The following is a 16,094-nucleotide window of genomic DNA, read 5'->3' as shown; positions in this document are numbered from 1 at the left end:
TGGAATAAAAAGGATCATGGCATGGTGCTCCATATTTGAAACATATCATTCTTCCCTCAGATAATCACTCATATCCATGCAGCTTATAGCTTATTAGGCTATGATTAACAGTATCGCATGGAAACCATTTTGAATTTAGTGGACACTTGTCCCTGAATAGCTGTCATGGAACAAGTTACTTAGCACTCATGGATTTTTCATGTGAATACCTGCATTTTCAAGTGTGCTATGCTGACTTTTGCTTCTGCTATGGATTGGATTGGTGCCTCAGTTATGCTTTTTCAAAATAGGCATAGAGACTGTGCTTGGACATGAAGACTAATATAATGAGGGGAAGACTTCTCTTTGAATTGCAGCTATTGTAAAATGCGTCCCAAGCTTGTGACAACACACTGTCTTGAGCAGAAATTCTTTTGAAACACAGCCTATAGTTGAGTTATATAGTTCCTTTGTATCCTCAGATGATCAATTTCTGAAGATATTCTAGCCTGTCTTAAATAAAGATGAGATTAGAGAGATTAGGGAAATGTGTTTATATCTTTGTTTTGGTAATTGGGACAGTCCACAGCTGGGCAGTCTATCTGCAATGAAACCCAAACATAACAGTATGCAATGCAAATAAATTTAAGTTTTTCCTCCAAGTTATATTAGCAAGAGCTTAAGAGTTATTAATGTCATCACGTCACAGAGTTTGGCTTTCCAGTTCACTTCCAGGTTGAGATATCTTCTCTGCAGAGCCTGACTGCCCTCCATCTATTCATATAAATCTTTGCCAGGTGCTCCAGTTTCTTCTTAAATTCCAAAGGCATGGCATAGCTAAACAGATGATCCATCAAAGGATGTGTGTGTGTGTGTGTGTGTGTGTGTGTGTGTGTGTGTGTGTGTGTGTGTGTGTGTGTGTGTGTGTGTGTGTGTGTGTGTGTGTGTGTGTGTGTGTGTATCTAAGTCTTGGGATAGACTGCCATTTTAACCATTTAGTTTTCCTGTTTCACCCCCACTGAGTGCCAGGATAAGGTCTTACTCTCCTGTAACCCTAAACTGGATGAACTGATTATGAAAGAAAGAAAAAGAAAGAAGGAAAACATGAATGAATGAATGAATGAATGAATGAATGAATGAATGAACAAATGAATGAATGAATAGTTCATATAAAGTATGTATACATACTGCAGCTCCATCTTACCTTTAAAATCTGCAGCATCTACTCCAAGACCACCAATTACTGGTGAGCCCACATTCTGTCTCTCAGTAGTCATCTTGGGATTAGTGCTTCTGTTTTGCTTCTGGTGAGAAGAGGAGTATAGGAACATTGCTTGCTAAGGAGTGCTGATCATCAGAAAGCCTAATAACAGCTTCATAAGTGCCAGTTTGGAATTTGTGTTTACATTTTTCTCCTGGTGAGACAGGAAGCAGAGTACATAGATTCAGGACTCTTTCTGGTTGGGAAGTGGGTGTCTGTGCTTGACCTTCCTGATCGGTCTGGTTGCTATTCATAGCATCTACCAGGAAAAGTCTACAACAAGCCTACAAACCCTTACACCATCTGGGACAAGACTGTGGATCACCAAACAGACTGGAGGTCTGCTTCTCATCTTGGGATTGGTGCTACTGTTTTGCTTCTGGTGAGAGAAGAAGCAAAGGAGCATTGTATCCCAGCAGAGTGAAGCCATGGTGAGACCAGCACTTGCATTAGTCATTAGTCAGGCAGTAGCCATTTAGGTGACTTGAATATTTCATGATTCTTGGCAAGCTAATTCTTTCTTTTAAGTACCGTGTGATTTGCTACTAACTTCAGAATATCTGCCTAAATACTTTATTCATAAATCAACAGGCTCTACTTATTAGTTTCCCCTCAAGTGTTTGGTAGTGCCTTGTATTGTCAGATACCGTGCGTTGACATTTTTCCTGTAAAAGCACAACTGAAAATTCACCAGTACCTAGTTGCACACAGGACAACTAGTTTTCAGTGACAAGCACTGCTCCTAGAGTTGCAAACCAGATACTCATGACATAATTTTATATTCTCACTACAGCTGTTTAATCAATAAAAAAGGCTGTTGCAATGGATATGAACTTTCACACTATCTCCATTATTAGCTTGGTGGACATGAGCATCCTGAGACAATGTAGAAATTGTCTCATGCTTACTGACAACCAGTTAATTCTCAAACAGTGGTATGGTATGTGAGAGATGTATTTACATAATGTCATTGGAGGCAAAGCTCTCACATAAAATAATTCCTAATATTGATAAGGTTGTCCATAGTACACACAATTCAATGCAGACACACAGACCCACATATCCTGAGTCACTTAAATGTAATCTTCCTTAAACCCACAGACGTCCTAGACAAAGTACAGAAACACACTCAGCAACCTCAAATGCACTCTTTCAAAACAACACCCACATCAACACATATAGCCATATCTCATGGAGCCTCTACTTCTAAGCCCATAAGGCAAGCTATCACAGAATCCAACATTCTAGTCATTGGAGACTCTATTGTGAGACTCACTGATGTCCCTCTCACCAGACTGAGTAAGGAGGAAAGTCACCATCAGTTGTTTATCTGGGGCCAGGATCTGCCACATTATGCATGCACTCAGATTATTGGACCACAAGTACCAGTATGACTCAGTCATAGTCTGTGTGGGCATAAATGACCCTTAAACTATATGAACAGAAACATCATGGAGCTCTCGGAATATGTGTCCCAGGCTGGTATGAGCCTAGCACTGAACAGCATTTTACCTTCTAAAAGGATGATGCCACAATATGAACAAAAGATCAGAGACTTTAACAATTTGGCTTAGCTTCTGGTGTCATTCTAAAAGAGTGCAACGTTTGTCAGCATGGAAGGAGATGGTTAACAGACCACACTGCTTTGCCAGGATGGTCTGCACGTCTCCCCTTTAGGCTTTTGGATATTAGCTAAAACACTGCCCTCTCCCACAGCACCTTTTTAGGCAATGCTAAACTGAAAGTAGTTCTGACATAGCAAATCAAAACCAAGAAAATCTAAAGATGTCACTGCTCAATGCTAGGAATCTTAACAAAAATCTCCACTCCCTACAAGCTCTCTTTACCCTAAAGAATGCTGACGTCTGTACAGTCACTGAGACATGGTTTAAAGCCATAGAGAGCACACCGACAGTGCAAAGGTATAATGCCTTCCACACAATTAGTTCAGCTACAACACAGACAGGGACTAAAGGTGGAGGTGTCTCTATTTACATCAAAAATAAATATACCTCAAGGCTGGTCAAGCAGGACAATGCACTTCAGCTTCTCCATGTTCAAATCACCATAGGAAAAATCCAAGTTTAACACAGGTTTATATCACAGCATGATGGAACGAGTCCCCAAAGTAAGAAGAAACAGAAGGAGCAGGAGACATCTGAAGAAGAAATATAGATATGGAAAAGAAAAAAAGATTTAATATGGTGCAATATTTATGCAAAGGAGAAAGCAAAACTAATCAATGCAAAAAGAGCAGCACCAAAGATATTTGAAGAGAAATACGTGCAAAGGCATCCAGACATGAAAAATTTTACAATACAAAAAATAAGAAAACAAAGAAAAAAGTAGAAACGAGGATTAGTAATGAGAAGTTAAAGAAATAGAAACTGATGTTATGGATTACCTGCAAAGTGAAGGATTTAGTGCAGAAAATCTAACTCAGATAACATCACAGCAGGATAGAGCAATAGATCTGCAAATTAAGGAGAAATCAGTGGAGAGGGAAACATCTGATCAGGTGCCATATGAAGATACTTTGGAGCCTTTCATGGGAAACTAGTATAAACATTCAGTTGGAGTTGCACAACAAGGGAAGGAACAGGAAACTGTGGCAACTCTGACACTGTCAATGTTGTAAAGTGACAGGCCACTGAGTTCCCATATGAAAGAGCAACTGATGACACAGGATGAAACTGAAGACAACGTGGCACAGGAAGATGTACTGGAACTTTCTACAGAATGCCTGCAGGAAACGGAGAACACAGAATATGACCTCGCTTTAGAAGAAAATGATCAAAGAGAAGAGTTGCATGATTTAATAGAGATGGACGGACATATTAAGATCAATGAAAGAAATAGACTGCAGTAAGTCAATAAAACACAAAAAGTTAGAAGTTTGATAAAATAATGAACACGGTAATTAGGACTGTCCATAGAGATTCATGCGATATAACAGAAATAAATAGGATATATTACCATGTAGCTAAATTAATAACAGATAAAGTCTCACCACAAAGACATAGGGCAGTAAGGAAAAGGAAGCAGAGAAACTGAATGCCATTGTGTAAGTATTGAATAAAGAAAACTATAAAGCAGTTAAGACAAGAGCTGTCACTGTTAGAAGAGTATAGAAGGGGAACAGATCAACAAAAATACTCTGAAAGATAGATGTGATAAAAGCAATGTGCAGTATCAGAAAAGATCAGAATCTATCATACACTATTGCAAATAATAAACTAAAAATATCAGCACAGGCAGAAAAACTTAGAAGATATGCAGATAAATATAAAGGAAAAGTAAAAATAAGTAATTTATTGATGACTCAAAATATTTTATAGATATTGGTAAACAAGGCAAAAGGAATTGAAGCACCATTATAAAAAGAAGAAATAGATACATTTTGGAGAAATATCCATGAAGATCCTGTCAAACATAACAAAGATGCTAAATGGATAGAAGAAGTAAAAGTATGACTAATAAGTTTATATGTACAGGACATGAAATGGGATGAAGTAATGGCCAGAGAAATTGAAACAAAGTTAAGAAAATCTCCTAATTGGAAAACCCAAGGCCCAGATGCAGTACCTAATTTCTGGTTAAAAGTATTAATATCTTTACAGGAAGAAATGAAATATCTACTCCAAAACTACCTCCTCATTCAAACTCAGCATGGCTTTAGGCCTGACCATAGCACATCTACTGCATTACTATCCTTCACAAACACAGTTAACCAGGCCAGGGATAAAGGATACCTAAGTACCTGCAGTTTTTCTGGACCTCTCAAAAGCCTTTGACACATTATCACACATTCTACTGCTAAACACATTATCCAAACTAGGATGCTCCACAACCACACTCAGTGGTTCCAAAGCTACCTACATGATCAGAGGCAGGCTGTGAAATGGTCTAGCCAAGTCTCCCTTTCCTACAAACCCCAAGGGTCCATCTTAGGACCCCTACTTTTCAACATATTCACCAATAATCTATACACCTCCTCTTCCCCGGGAACATTAATTCAATATGCAGATGACTCAGCCTTAATCTGTACCTCCCATACTCTAAGAACTGCAAATCAAAAACCCAAAAATCTTTCACAGTAACTGAAGCATGGCTCACAAAGTTCCAAGTCTTTCTAAATTGCCAAAAAAACTAAAATGATAGTCTTTCACTCCAAAAACACCATCCTCAACCCAGACCAATTTAATACTGTCGCAACTGACAAATCCATCTTAGAAATAGTACAAGATACTAAACTCCTAGGTGTCATTATTCATAAACTCAACTTTGATATTAATATCCAACATAATATCAGGAAGGCACTTATAAAACTAGGGCTCCTCTAAAGAAACAAACATTTTCTTACCACTACCACCAAGACCACCTTGGCCAACACCTTTCTACTCCCATCACTATTCTATGGATCCTGTATACTAACCAATCTACAAAACTCCACCAAGACCAAACTAGAACAATGCTACAACAAAGAAGAAAAGTTTGCAACAAGCTCCAACTGCCATACACATCACTGCATACCACTAAAAAAATAAGTTGGCTGGAACTATCGAACCACCTCACTTATATACATCTAAATACAATTCACAAACTAGTCTATAGGCCCACAGCCTGCCCTATCCTAGTAAACCTAGTCCAACCTTATAAACCAAACAGAACTCTCAGATCAGAAGATAAAAACCTTCTTGATATCTACAAACCTTCCAGAAACCATAGAAAATCACTTTACTCTTACTCTGTCGTCAAGTTATGGAATACACCCTGCCCCCTTCCACACTTAGACTAAGTCCTAGCTGACCTCACTTTAAAGCCTCCCTAAAAGAAGGGTTCTTATTAGATGACACATTATATTGAATGCATCTTGGTCGAACTTAAAACAACAAAAAAGGCAAAATAGCAAAGTGGCTTTTAAGCGCTTCCCTAGGGAAAGAATTTGCTTGGCCACTTCCGTTACTTTGCCATTTTTGGCACTGTAATGTGATCTCGGAGTTGGCATATTTAAGTAGGGGGGTGTGGTGGCCACAGCGTCTCACATTTTTTGGAATCTTTCAAGATTGTAAGCTTTCACTTACAGGGGTTTGATTATTCATTGTTTGCTTTTTTAAGCATTCAATGATATAATACAGACCTTAAAAGAACACTTAAACAAATCATGGCTATGTATATGCCTCACTCCAGGCTAATCTATTTTTCATCCTTTACCCTCCTTTTACTTCATTAAACCCCCCCTCAAACTAATACACTACCTACCACATCAAACTTTACAAAACAAACCACTACTGTATCTCCATCAGCTCACACATCTATCAGGGGACTAATACCCTTACTGTTCCCACTGCAATCTGATCATGACACTGAAACATACCCTAAGGAAATACTATCTATCCACAAAGTTTATTTCAGTGGAGTATAACTGTAAACTTTACTATCTAGACAAGAAGGAAGCTTATCTCAGTTGCATAAATGTTAAATGTAAATATTCTACTGTTACAACACAAACAATCATAACTGACTGCTGATAACGCAAATGTCAAATAAATTAAATAAATAAAGATTTAGCCATGAGTAAGAACTATTCATATGCATACCCCAAACAGACACCAACCTGGTTAACAACAGGAAAAACAGTACTCCTATTTAAGAGCGAACCTTGCAAGCTATCCTAAAGCCTATAGACCAATATCTTGTCTTCCAACGACATATAAACTATACACTGGAATTGATGCCAACAGAGTTTATAGTCATTTAGAACAAAACTCAATCATGGCAATAGAAGACACAAGGGTAATAAAGGAAAGTCATATGAAACAAAGGCTCATTTGTTGTTAAATAAAGTCATAATGCAGAACTGTAAAAAGAGAAAGAATCTAAGTATGGTATGGATAGACCACAAAAAAGCATTTTACAGTATCCCACATTCATGGATAAGATTGAATACTATGAAACAGTGGCAAACCACTTTGTAGTTAAACCATGATAAAGGACAAATTATTATTCCAGGGATAAAAATTCAAAGGGGGATATTCCAGGGTGACTGTCGCTGCTGCTCTTTTCTCTTGCCCTTAACCCATTACACTGTCTACTTAAGATATAAGTCATGGCTACAATTTGGCTCCCAGAAAACAACAAAGTGCAAAGACTTCTCATCTTCTTCTTGTAGATGATTTAAAACTGTATAGTTCATCAGATGAGGAACTGAAAGCACAACTGCAAGTGGTCAGAAAACTTTTTCAGATGATGTAAGAATGTCACTTGATCTTGATAAATGTGCAAAAGCAATCTTTAGAGCAGGAACACTGCAGCACCAGGAAAACATCAGCTTGGGAAATGGATATGCTATAAAGGAAGTTGAGCAAGAGGAAGTTTATAAATACTTGGAAATTGCTGAAGGATCAACAATAAAGCATGAACAAATGTGAATAAAACTTAGTAAGAAATATTTTAAAAGACTACAATTAATACTGAAAACAGCGTTTACATCTATTAACAAAGTCCAGGCTATAAACTGATCTGCTCTTCCTGTCCTAACAAAGTTTTGGAGTAATTGACTGGCCACAAAAGGTGTTGGATTAGGTTGGACAGGAAAACAAGGATTCTTCATGCTCATCAAATGATTCATAAAAGTCAGTGCATACCAAGACTATATATTCCCTGTTCTGAAGGAGGTATGCCTCCTTGAAACTGATTATATGTATAGACCTGCAATCGTAGGACTGCATACATATCTGCTGATCTCACAAGACCCAGATGTAGTGAAAGTTATGAAACAAGAGGAGAATAAGTCTAAGATGACTTCCCTGCTTAGTTTAGCAGAAGCATATCAGCATCAAGCAGGAATGGAAATCAAACCAGTAGTAGATAAAAATCAGGCAGTAACTGAATGTGCCAAAACAAAAAAAAAGAATATAAGGTGAAGGATCAAATGAGAAATAAAAAAAATGCAGAAAATGCATAAATATAGTTGCAGGTACAGAAAACTCTTGGAACAACTAAATGTTGATCAGAATCAAACTCAGGAATGGTTAAGGAGATGTGAATTTAACTCAAAAGATGAAAGGTTAATACTGGCGGCCCAAGATAATGGTCTACGTACACGTTGGTTTATAAAGTCCATTGAAAATGTGGGAGAAACAGACAAATGAAGGTTTTGTGAAACAGAAATGGAAACAGTTGCACATCTTTTTGCTGGTTGTAATATACTAATGGCAAAAGAACTGTATATTAAAAGGTATAATAATGTGGCAAGACTGTTGCATTGGGGATCTTGAAAACATTATAATACTGAAGTAGCTGAAAAACACTGGAAAAATTATCCACAAAGCATTACAGAAAATGAAGTTTATATCACATGGGATTACCCATTACCAATAGTTCAAATAGTAGATGCGAGAAAACCAGATATAGTAGTCCATGAAAAGAAGACAAAAGTAGCATTGATCATTGAAATTGCTACACCCAGTGACTACAATGTCGTACATACAGACAGACTCAAAGTCATAAAATACCATGATTTGTAGGCAGAAATGAAGGCAGTGTGGAAGAAGGCTATGCAGACAGTTCCAATAGTAGTAGAAGCAATGGGTCTTATAAGAACAAATTTACAATCGTACTTAGATATGTTACCGATATATGTAACGCCATATGAATTGCAGGAGGAGTCATTACTGGGCACATTGTAGTTGCTGAGAAGAGTACTTCTGGCTAAATCAAAGATTGAAAAAATACTATTTTCATGAACTTTAGTCATGGTTTGACTTAGGAATGGGGTCCATTCTCGTCATTGAATTAGAAACTCAAAAGATTTAGAGAAATTAAAAATGTCAGACAATATAGCAAACCTACTGGCTGACAAAGTTACCCCTCTGTCCCCATCAACCATCCCTCAGGAAATACCATCAAAACAACTCCCCCTGCTATCACTAGGGAACAGGTCCTTAATGCTCTGTCTAAGGCCAATAACACTGCATCAGTGGGCTCAGACAATATCCCAGGATGCCTTCTAAATAGCATGAAACAAGATCTATCAGGCCCTCTGGCATTGATATTTAACTGTGACCTCCAAACAGGCTTCATGCCTCATGAATGGAGAACAGCAACAGTCATGCCTCTACACAAAGGTGGGCCATCTACAAACCCTGGAAACTACAGAGTCATAAGTCTCACTAGTCTCATATGCAAAGCCATGGAAAGAGTTATCACAGAAATTATCAATAATGACATAGAAAACCTCCAGACATTGGACCCAACCTAATTTGGTTTCATCAAGGGCAGGACATGCCTACTCAACCTGGTAGACTTCTTTGAGAATGTCACAAAAGCAATGGATGAGGGCAAAATAGTTCACACTGCCTACCCTGACCTGGCCAAGGCCTTTGACACAATTCCCCACTTGAGCATTGTTGACAAAGTAAAGAGGTTAGGTACAAACCCATATGTAACCCGGTAGAGAGCCAGCTGGCTCACTGACAGGACACAGGAAGTTAGAACTGGGGATTCCACCTCTACAAAGAGGCCAGTCACAAGTGGAGCCCCTCAGGGATTGGTCCTGGGACTGCTCCTTCTTGGTATTTACTTCACTGAAGTCAAGACCAATGTCAATGGCCTCTGGCTAACTACATTTGCAGATAAATGCAAATTAGGAGCTGTCATTGAATCGCCCACTGGCACAAATGTTCTCCAGGTAGGACTGACACAGAAAAACTGGTGCCAGAGCCATGGACTAAAACTAAATTCCAGGAAATGCATAATAGTATCCTTCGTGAAGTCATCTACCTCTGGCAAGTACATATTGACAACACAACTCTAAGAGCTGACCCAATAGTCAGGGACTTGGAGACACAGAAACAATAATCTAGCCTTTGACTATAACGAGTCTACAGTAGTGGGGAAATCATTCTATGCTGTGCAACTTATAAACGAAGGTATGGCATCTAGATCCAAGGAAGTCACTGTTCCACTGCTGGAACATGATGACTATTCAGAGAAGATCCATGTGTTGGAAGGGAAATGTGGTTAAGTACATACTGAATATAAGAACTGAACTTGGCAAACATATGGTGGAGGGACAGAGAGACAGAATACCTGAAATTTTCTGCTGTACCAGAAAAACTGGAAGGAACAGACTGTATTAATTAAATGAAAGCACAAATAAGCAAATGGACTGGTACTCCACAGCAAGATTTGTTAACTTAATGGGCACATTGAGTACATGCTCCAAGCCTGGCCATAAGAAAGCAGCCAAGAGTTGTAATAGTAAAGATGCAATCATACCAGCAAAAAAAGTTGAGCCTGATAAAACTTTGGCAGAAGGGAACAGTATTAAAAACTGGAGAAAGCAGAATGTTTGTGGGAAATGATTATTCATTTTACAACAGGCAGAAGAGAAGCAAATTTGTACCAGTAATCAGAGAATATAGCGAAGCAGTTGTGAGATTCAAGCTGCTGTATTCAGCAGTTTTTGGAATATTTTTTTTCCTGGAGGATTAAAGACATTTTTGATGCAGAACATGCTAAGGAGGAAAGACAAACATTTATCCAACAAAAAGTGAACCATCAAACAGTAGGGGATTTCACTTCTCATTCTTCTGACAATAAAGTTCATAGAGAGACTTTGCCAGTGAACCCTTTTTCAATGTCCCAAAGGAAAATGCTTGAGAAACAGAAAGAAAATCAGGTGTTCCTTAGACATGAATTATAGTCTGGTGTTGGGAGAGGGAGCTTAACAGGAAGAAGACCAGCAATACTGAAATTAGTAAATAAATGTGAGATTATAAAGCATCGATCACATTTGTGAAATATGGCTTTGCAAAAAAAAAAAAAAAAGTGAATGAGAAATATTGCACTTTTGTTGACTTTGTTAAACTTGTGGGTTGACTGCAAAGCATATACCACCACCAGAGCCGGATCATCCTCCAATGCGGACCTAGGCAGCCCCCTTTCCAGCTATTCCAGAGTGTTCCATTATTTGGCTATTTCTCCTCAGTTATCTTAACACTGTTCAAATCTGTCTGTGCATACTATTTTCTGCAATGATTACAGATATTAATATAGAATAGCTCAAACACTGATAGTCATTTGCTAAATAATACAGTCTCACAATGAAAACAGACTTTGCATGATGCAGCAGCACTTGTTAGAGTGTTTTTTAAATTTGTAGTTTTGAACATACTTCCAGTCAGCAATGAAACAAAATGTATGAACCAATAATGACAAAACTACCCATTTCAGAAAATTTCAACCATAAAAGGCTACTCAAATGTCTATCATTACAATTCACCAATATCAGTCAATAATCACAATCTCTGCAGAAGTAAAAGTCATTTGAATAATTCCACATTAAAGAGATCTGCAACTAATGAAGATGTTGCTACTGGCAGATAACTTTACATTTCAGTGTTTCATCTACAAATAAAGTGCCTACTGCCCTTGAAGAATTAATTGTCTATATTAATTGGGCGGCGCAGCGGTGCAGTGGTTAATGCTGTCACCTCACAGCAAGAGGTTCTCCAGTTCAATTCTTGGCTGGGGTGCCTTCTGTGTGGAATTTCAACAAACAGTCAAAAATGAGCAAACAAACTTGTAAAAATGTGTAGAAACAGGCAACCTGATGTCCAGATAGTCAATACTAACCACAGGAAACAAAGTCCAAGTTTCTTCTTTAACGTAAAAGTATTTTATTTTTCAAAAAGACAACGTTTTCGCCGTGACCCCTGTCACAGCTTCCTCAGAAGAAGACAAGTAAAACAGCTAAACTGGTCTGTTCAAATACTCAGTTAACAGGAAGTGACAAATAATTGCACTTCCTGCACTAATTTGACTCAATAAAAATAATAAATAAAATCATGAATAATCATAAAACTCCATTAAATTATCTATAAATATTGTATGATAAAAAACAAGATAAAAATGTTCTTACTAGTGCATTTACATTAACATTGTAAAAATTATGCATTAAACCCACAAAATAATGTACATATAGGCATTACCTAAAGTAGCTCCTTAGTTTAAGAACACATGAAATGTTACAGTTCTCATTGAGGCCATCTAGCCTAAATGCATCTAAATTCAACTGCCATAAAAGTTCGACACACTCAAGAACTATCTGAAAGGGCCTCCCTATCAGTTAAAGGTACTTGATCAATACCCATAAAACAAAAAGAGTGGTCAGGGTTACTGCTAACATGTTTTGCTAAGGCATTCTCTAAAAGAGGTTTTTATGGCATTAAGGTGCTGGTATATTCTATAGTTAGTTTACGATTGGTTTTTCCTATGTAAAAGGAAGGGCAGGAATTACACAAAGCAATGTACACCACTGACTTTGAATCACAAGTAATCCTCTGCTTAATGTTGTATTTTTTATTCCTAACTATAAAGGAATTTCCAGTTCTCATCACTTTACACATGTTGCAGCATCCACATTTAAATGAACCTCTAGGTCTTATGTGACCATAAGTGTTAGAAGTATGCTGTAAAAGTTCTTTCAAATTATTACTTCTCCTGTAAATTACATAGGGGCGCTGACCTAACTTGTCAATCAAGTTGACGGAATTAATAACTAGTGGCCAGTTTTTTAAGATAATGGCCCAAATTCCTGTTGAATTCAAGTTAAATTGGGTTATAAAACTTAAAGAAAAGTTTCTCTGCTGATTTAGTAAGGAATTTTGGTGTGCTAATTCATTATCATTAGTAGACCTACCTACATTAGATTGATCAAGTAGTGGTTTATACAACCCTTTTGTTCTTTTAGTGTCAACTTCATTTATAAGCTCTTCTAAAAGAGGGACAGGGTATCCGGTTTGTAAACATACCTTTCAAAAATTGGCACTCAGCTTTAAAATCGCTGTAAGTGCTACACATCCTGCCTGCACGCACCAGTTGTCCTTTGACAATAGATTTTTCTCCCTAGGTGGATGTAGACTAGTGTAGTGCAGGAAAGAGTTGCAGTACGTCTGTTTCCTGAAAATGCCAGACAAATAAATCTCTTCATCTACTTCTTTAGTTAGTCTCACGTCCAAGTAGTCTGTTTCTATTGTTGAAAACCTATAAGTAAATTTTAACCATTGTGTAGAATTGTTCAAATAGTCTACAAAAGTTTTGCTTCAACTTCATTCCCTTTAAAAGGATAAATATGTCGTCCAAAACCTGGTGTAATATTTTATCTTCTGCATTACAGTTTCATTAGATAGTATATAAAGGTTTTCCCAAAAGGCTACAAACAGGTTAGCCACACTGGCTCCGCAAGGGCAGCGCATGGCTATTCCACATTTTTGTAAATAGAATTTATGTTCAAAAACAAACAAGTTTGATGACAGTACTATGCTCAACAGTTCTGTTACAACGTCAATCTCCACTTGTGGTGCATTTAAGTCTTTAAGAAGCAGTTGAATCCATTCAACTGCCTCATTGTGAGGAATGGATGTATATAAATCAATGACATCCACAGTCAAAAAGTTACACTCAAGGTCAAACTTAATACTGTTGATATCACGTAAGAAAGACCAGGAGTCTTTGCAAATAGTAGGTATTTTCTTTACATATTTTGATAGAATACTATCTATCAATTTTGAACAGGGGTAGGTCATAGAAGACCTACCATCTATTAATGCCCTCATGGGAGGATTCTTTTGGTCTTTGTGTATCTTGGGTATTCCGAACATTACAGGCAACTTTGGCTGAATAATGTCAATATAGTTGTATGTCTCTAAGTCTATTTTGCCTGCTAGGAAAAGGTCACGGAAATACCCACGGGTACGACCTTGAACATTAAGCAGAGGATTACTTGTGATTCAAAGTCAGTGGTGTACATTGCTTTGTGTAATTCCTGCCCTTCCTTTTACATAGGAAAAACCAATCGTAAACTAAAAGAGAGAATATACCAGCACCTTTATGCCATAAAAAAACCTCTTTTAGAGAATGCCTTAGCAAAACATGTTAGCAGTAACCCTGACCACTCTTTTTGTTTTATGGGTATTGATCAAGTACCTTTAACCGATAGGGGAGGCCCCTTTCAGATAGTTCTTGAGTGTGTCGAACTTTTATGGCAGTTGAATTTAGATGCATTTAGGCTAGATGGCCTCAATGAGAACTGTAACATTTCATGTGTTCTTAAACTAAGGAGCTACTTTAGGTAATGCCTATATGTACATTATTTTGTGGGTTTAATGCATAATTTTTTACAATGTTAATGTAAATGCACTAGTAAGAGCATTTTTATGTTGTTTTTTATCATACAATATTTATAGATAATTTAATGGAGTTTTATGATTATTCATGATTTTATTTATTATTTTTATTGAGTCAAATTAGTGCAGGAAGTGCAATTATTTGTCACTTCCTGTTAACTGAGTATTTGAACAGACCAGTTTAGCTGTTTTACTTGTCTTCTTCTGAGGAAGCTGTGACAGGGGTCACGGCGAAAACGTTGTCTTTTTGAAAAATAAAATACTTTTACGTTAAAGAAGAAACTTGGACTTTGTTTCCTGTGGTTAGTATTGACTATCTGGACATCAGGTTGCCTGTTTCTACACATTTTACAAGTTTGTTTGCTCATTTTGACTGTTTGTTGATTGCCATGGATTCAGGCACTCCTGTCAGTCCTGTTAGTCCTAACCTTTCTCTAACAGCTACTTTTGAAAAATCAAGTGAAACAGACTTATTCTCTTTATTGGCTTCCATCTCACAAAAATTGGAAGCTTTACATGTTCGTATGGATGTTTTAGAGCAACTTCCAACTTTTTACAGAAAAGAAAAGTCTGAAACTATTGCAAACCAGAATGTTGTTTCAGTTTCTGACTTGGAAGGGTCTGCTACGTTACTTCCTGCAGTACAACAGCTTAGAGGACTGCCTCCTCGACCAAATAAACAACAGGCAGGAAGTTCTGTTGTTCAAAACGCTACTGCTTCTACCAGTAGGGAAACGGACTTGTTTCCTTCAACTCCATGCATCTTTCGGATCCCTTCTACTAGTCATGCTGTAGGAACTAATGCTAATCCAATTACACCACCAGCACCTAACTTAAATGAGGAGCATAGGACGGAGCCAGTGGAGGAACGCCGAACCTTGAACGACTGGATTAATAAAGAGAACCCGTTTTCGTTTTTGTCAGGCGCTAACACTGGGTCAACTGCCAGCTCTTTTCCTGTTCAAGAAAACGACAACAACTGGTTTAGTGACCGTTTAAAGGTACTTGACATTAAGTTGCTTAAATTAAAAAAACTGCAGCTGGAAGCTGCTTATTTTAGGCAATGTTTAAATGAGAAACTGGTTCCAAAAGGCCTTAGGAACAACTTCACTCCTTCTGGACTACTGTTGGACCAAGTGTATTTTTCAGAATTGAAATGTTTGTTTCAGGAACAGGGGTTACAATTGCTAAACGTGATAGTTAAACATTATGATATGCATATCTTGTCTCTTATTTCTGAAGTGAATGTTTTGGATGAAGAAATCAAAATTAACACTTCTTTTTGCAGTTTAAATATGACTACGACCGTATTTTTCTAGCATTGATGCATTGTTACTTAAATTAAAAATTAACAAAAATAAGAAGTTAGTAAGGGATAGAACAGCTTATTTTTCTAACCAAGCATATTCCCATTTGAACATTCCAAGTGCAGGGTCCAATACTGTTGGTTTAAATGGGCCTTCTACTTCTGTTAATGCTGAATCAATTTCGTTGGAAGGTGAAAATGGTGAACACCTTACTAATACACCTAGACAGGAAGTTAGAAGAAGTAATAGGTTAAAAGGGTCCACTGCTGTTAACTACAATTATAAGAACCAAAGAGGACCAGGGAGAACTGACCAGAATAAGCAGGTTCCTTTAGAGCTCCCTAATGATAAAGT

Source organism: Protopterus annectens, chromosome 16.part0, assembly GCF_019279795.1.
Source record: "Protopterus annectens isolate FY-2018-M chromosome 16.part0, PAN1.0, whole genome shotgun sequence".
Lineage (NCBI taxonomy): Eukaryota > Metazoa > Chordata > Ceratodontiformes > Protopteridae > Protopterus > Protopterus annectens.
The sequence above is the reverse complement of the archived record's forward strand: the minus strand, read 5'-3'. Positions refer to the sequence as shown.